The following is a 6,000-nucleotide window of genomic DNA, read 5'->3' on the forward strand; positions in this document are numbered from 1 at the left end:
GAAATGTTGGAGTCTTCAAAACGTCCGCTCCACGAGCACACTGAGCTTTGTCAGTTGGATGCCATCTCACAAGTAATGGCTTTGAAGGCTCAGTTCAACTTGGGCAGAGAATGCTATGACGCAATTATGACAGTATTTGGACGCTTTCTACCCAAAGGCCATGTAATGCCTGCAAACCTGTACCAGTCGGACAAAATCCTCCGTGCACTGAAGATGCCCTATGAGAAGATACATGCCTGTGAGAAAGGATGTGCCTTATTTAGGCTTGACTATGCGGACTTGAACTATTGTCCCATTTGCAAGTGTTCCAGGTATATTGTGGTAGACAACGGTATGGGTGAGAAGACACAAACCAAAATCCCTGTTAGTGTTCTTCGGTATATGCCAATCGTACCAAGACTTCAACGTCTTTTCATGGTCGAAGAGACGGCCAGACAGATGACATGGCACAAAACAGGCAAAAGAACCGAACTAGATGCAGATGGTAATCTGATGATGGTACACACATCGGATGGTGTTGCGTGGAAAAAGTTTGATGAATTACATGCTGACAAAGCGGCAGATCCGAGGCATCCTCGAGTCGGCATCAGCACCGATGGGTTCAGTGTGTTTGGTATGACGGCAGCCCAATACAGTTGTTGGCCCGTATTTGTCTTTCCACTCAATCTCCCCCCCGGACAGATTATGCAAAGAAAGAACATTTTCCTGACGTTGATAATTCCAGGGCCCAACTATCCGGGGAAAAATATGAATGTGTACATGCAGCCGCTTAAGGACGAATTGCAAGAAGCCTGGGATAATGGGTTCAAGACATACGACGCCTATAGCAAACGAAACTTCATAATGCGTGTCTGGTACATGTACTCGACGCATGACTTGCCGGCGTATGCGCTATTCGTTGGCTGGTGTGTGCATGGAAGGTTCCCGTGCCCCACATGCAAGGGAGCTCTTGAGTTTCGTTGGCTTCAGGCCGGTCGCAAGTTTTCTTGCTTCGACATGCATAGACAGTTCCTGGATCCTCGCCATAAGTTCAGGAAAGACAAGAAGAACTTCATCAGAGGTAGAGTTGTAAAAAACTCTGCACCACCTGCGTTGACAGGCCAACAGACCCTGGATCAGTTAAACGCTCTCGAGCCAGATCCAGAGCGTCCAGGGTACTTCAAGGGGTATAATTCTGAGCACGCCTGGACTCACAAAACATGCTTATGGGATCTGCCTTACTTCAAAGACCTCCTTTGCCCACACAACATCGACGTGATGCACACTGAGAAGAATATCGCCGAGGCACTTTTTGGTACATTGTTCGGCATAGATGGGAAGTCAAAGGATAATACTAAGGCTAGAGTCGATCTGGAGGCGCTATGTGATAGGCCGTTACAAAACATGAAAGAACCGAAAGGAAAGCAGAACTGGACGAAGCCAAAGGCATGGTTCAATCTTGGAAGGCCAGCTATGAGGGAAATTATCTTGTGGGTGAAAATGCAGTTGATGTTCCCCGATGGGTATGCAGCGAATCTAAAGAGGGGAGCGAGTCTTGATAAATTGAAGATATTTGGTCTCAAGAGTCATGATTGGCACATATGGATTGAGCGGGTAATGCCGGTGATGTTGCGTGGCTTCATCCCTGAGGATGAATGGCTAATACTGGCAGAACTCAGCTATTTCTTCCGTGTTCTTTGTGCGAAAGAACTATCGCCTGGCGTGCTAGAAGAAATGGAAGAGTTGGCGCCAGAGTTGATCTGCAAGTTAGAGAAGATCTTTCCACCGGGCTTCTTTAATCCAATGCAGCATTTGATTTTGCATCTCCCGACCGAGGCAAGATTGGGGGGGCCCGTGCAAAATCGTTGGTGCTACCCAACTGAGAGGATGCAGAAGACGCTTCGAGAAAAATGTAAAAATAAACGTAGAATTGAAGCGTCTATGGCTGAGGCATTCATCACTGAGGAGGCGGCAAACTTCGTGACAGCACACTACGAAACCAAAAATCGTCATTTGCATAATCCGAAGCCTCGGTACAATGCTGACGAGCCTAAAAAGGGTGGATCCAACCTCAGCCTATTCAAAGGCAATCTCGCACCAGCCAGTGTTTCAAATCCAGTATCTTTGGATAACGAAGAATGGCGGACCATTTCGTTGTATATCTTCAACAACCTGATAGAAGTGCGGCCGTACATCGAGTAAGTTCTCGGTACATTGTTTCGCAACTTCTATTTCCTTTGAACTGCTCTTATTCCTGGATATTTCATACAGTCGATACGTCGCCCTATTCTCGTATGGAGCGGTGATCCAAAAGGATTCCGTCGAAGAGTATGAGCTTCTCGCAAAGCAAGGAGGCGGCTATCCCGGTTTCATCTCTTGGTTCAAACAAACGGTAAATTCTATTAGACAATTTCATTTCATTCGCTAATTTGTGCGTAATGCAACAATCCTTTCATATTAAACTTGTAGGCTAATTCAGAGTCTATGGACGCCGAATTGAGACAAGTCGCTAATGGTTTTGACTATAAGGTCCGTTCATTTGACAAATACGACATCAACGGGTATCGTTTTCGTACCTATGGCAAAGAGCTATCTATGGCCGACCGAAAGTCTACAAATTGTTGTGTATCTGCTATCGGCGAAGGAGGTACCGAGTATTATGGGAGAGTTGAAGCAATTTATGAACTTCTATTCTATGGTGAAAACCCACCGAATGTCGTAGTCTTCAAATGTTATTGGTTTCAGCCGAAGGAGACTAGAAGGACTCATGAACATATAGGGCTAGTTGAAATCAACCAAAGCACCCATTTAGATGTTCCTGATGTCTATATTATGGCTCAACAGGCGACCCAAGTATTCTATCTACCCTGGGCCTGCCAAACTAATCCAAATCTGAAAGGTTGGGATGTCGTTTATGAAGTGCCGCCACGTGCTAGACTATCTCCCCCAAAGGAAGAGGATTATGAACCTCACATTAACCCAGACACATATGAAGGAGAATTCTTCCAAGAGACACGTCTTTCCAAAAAGCGTTTCAAGAACCGGTATACTTCACCCCAAAACATTGAAGTAGACAGCGACAGTGAATCCCACATCACCCCAGAGGAGGAACAAGAAGAGCCGGAACAAGAAGAGGTTACTGCTGCGGACGACCTCTCAATGCTTGACCGATTACGTAAAGGTGGCCTTCCACATGTTGATGCCACTGAACCCTATGAGCCCGTCATTGATTATAGTGATGATGATGATTATGCATTTATTGATGATACTGATCGAGATTATTAGTAGTGTCAGGTATTCAATTTTTTTATGTTGTACTTGATGATGATACACTTAAGTGATATACATATTATTATTCATGTCGGTATTTTTTTATGTTGTACTAATTTCGTTTACTCTTTGTCATGGCAGGTGTTGAAAGATGGAAGGGGAGCCGACTGAGGCCAAGGACAAACGTGCCCAAATTGAAGGTGTGCCACACCATCAAGGTAGCTCCAGCTTATATCAGTTCGGGCGGAATTGGGTAATGTGGTTTGCTTCATTATTAATGCAATTCATTCATCATGCTAGCTTGAGCCCTTTAATTACTAATTTACTTTGTTTCTCTCTTTCAGGCATGCTACAATAAGACGGATAAGGTGCCAGAGGGGTACGACCTGTATGCCATGGCCCACACTGCCTCTTACAAGCAAGTCAAGGGGAAGGCGAGGAAAGGGGAGGAGTTTAACCCGAGCCAGATCCCCTACAATCCAGAGCAGGTGATGATATCTAGTGGCGGGAGGTCCCGTGGCTCCATAGCCATTGATCCAGAGATTGCTCCTGAGACCACGGTGAGTTTAATTTGAATGGACGTTACTTGCTAGTCTTAACATTTGAGTGTCATCATGCTAACGAAACATTGGAAATGATCTTTGGTGCAGCGTTACTCCACACAAGCATCACACGATCCTTCTCCAGCTACTGGCCTGAGCCAGCCCGCTCCCACACCTCCATGATCAAGGTAAGTTTCTCTAGTTTTTTGCTTAACAAATGCATAAAGACCTAGACTTAGCTTTATTTCATCCAATATGCTTACCTTAATGACCTAGACGTAGCTTCTTTTCCTGCAAAATGACTTAATAAGCTTACTGACCTCCAAAACCAGCCATTTTACCTAAGTTAGCTCTAAAACGATCTATACTTAGCTTTGTTTCCTCCAAAATGACCTAAGTTAGTTATAATATGCTTAGTTAACTAGGTTTGCTCAATAATGACATGTACTTACCTTACTTATGTAAAAAACGGCATAATTAGCTTAGTTAGCTCATAAACGATCCATTTTACCTACATTAGCTCTAAAATGATGCATTTTACCTAAGTTAGCTCATAAACGATCCATTTCACCTAAGTTACCTCACAAACGATGGCGTGCTTCTTCTTCTAGTCTTCTTCTTCTAGTCACCTTTTCCTAACTTTCTTATTTGCCATTTTGCAGATTTCATTCACTTCTCGGAAGCTAGCTTGCTATGATGGAGTGCTTGTTTTTAATTTCATTCTCTTCTAGTATTCTTCTAGCTTGCTACGATGGAACTTGCTATCTTGATGAAACTTTGCATTGTAATATGTATGTGCAACTTTGCTATCTTGATGGAACTTGCTATGTATGAGTGGATGGAACTATATATGTATGTACGATGAAACTTATGTGCTGTTAAATAGCTCTGTGAAATATATCTATATATGTCATATATATTTGATGTGAAAATTGTTGGATTTAAAAAAACAGAAAAAAGAGCCAATATGCAGGCTCTTTGCCATCAGCCACCGACGGCAAAGGTCTCTTTGCCATCAGCAGCGGACGGCAAAGAGGCCACGTGGCAGGCAACTGTGCTTCCTGGGAGGCTGACCTATTTGGTCAGTTTGCCAACAGTGGATGACGGCAAAGAGAAAAAAACTTTGCCTACAGCGGCGGACGGCAAAGGCCTTCCGATGTTCGCCGTCAGCGGCCGACAGCAAAGGCTTGCCGTAACCACCTAACGGAGTAACAGCGCAATTATTGCCGTCAGTATTCTTTGTCGTCGGCAGCTGAGGGCAAAGGACCCTTTGCCGTCAGCCGCCCGAAGCGGACGGCAATGTAGCTCTTTGCCATCCCGTACGTTGCCGTCCACTTTTGCCGTCCACGGCGGACGGCAAAGACCTTTGCCGTCCGCCATCCGTGCCTTTGCCGTCCGCCGTGGCTGATGGCAAAGTAGCTGATTCCTGTAGTGGATGCAGGAAGGAGTTGGTCTACTTGACATAGACGTGATGCGTATATTCATAATCATTGCCTTCGATATTGTCATAACTTTGCGCTTTTCTATCATTTGCTCGACAGTAATTTGTTCACCCACCATATGTTTTCTTTCAAGAGAGAATCCTCTAGTGAAATCTATGGCCCCCGGGTCTATTTTCCATCAAATATTTTCAGCTCTATAAACCAAAAAACCCAAAAATACCTTGCTGCACTTTATTTGTATTTACTTTAGTTTGCCTTTTTATTATCTTTTATACCTATCTCTATTAAATCTCACTCTTGTTTGAGACCATGAAGGGATTGATAACCACTTTTATGCGTTGAGTGCAAGTTTTTGTTAGTTGCAGGTGGATTGATACCTTGGTTCTTAACTGAGGGAAATACTTATCTCTACTTTGCTGCATCACCCTTTTCTCTTCAAGGGAAAAATCAACGCAAGCTTAAGAAGTAGCAGGAAGAATTTCTGGCACCGTTGCCGGGGAGGTTCTACATCAAGCCTACCAAGTACCCACCATAAACTCTCATCTCTTGCATTACATTATTTGCCATCCACCTCTCGTTTTCCTCTCCCCCACTTCTAAAACGTTTTTGGAAAAATAGAAAAATATTTACCTTTTTATCGCCCTTCTTTCGTTTGCTTTTTGCTTGGTCATGTACAAGATTGCTTGCCTTGTCACGATGTCTCAAGAAAATACCAAATTGTGTGACTTTTCCAACACTAATAATAATGATTTTATTAGCACTCCGAT

This window comes from Triticum aestivum, chromosome 4B, assembly GCF_018294505.1.
Source record: "Triticum aestivum cultivar Chinese Spring chromosome 4B, IWGSC CS RefSeq v2.1, whole genome shotgun sequence".
NCBI classification, from domain to species: domain Eukaryota; kingdom Viridiplantae; phylum Streptophyta; class Magnoliopsida; order Poales; family Poaceae; genus Triticum; species Triticum aestivum.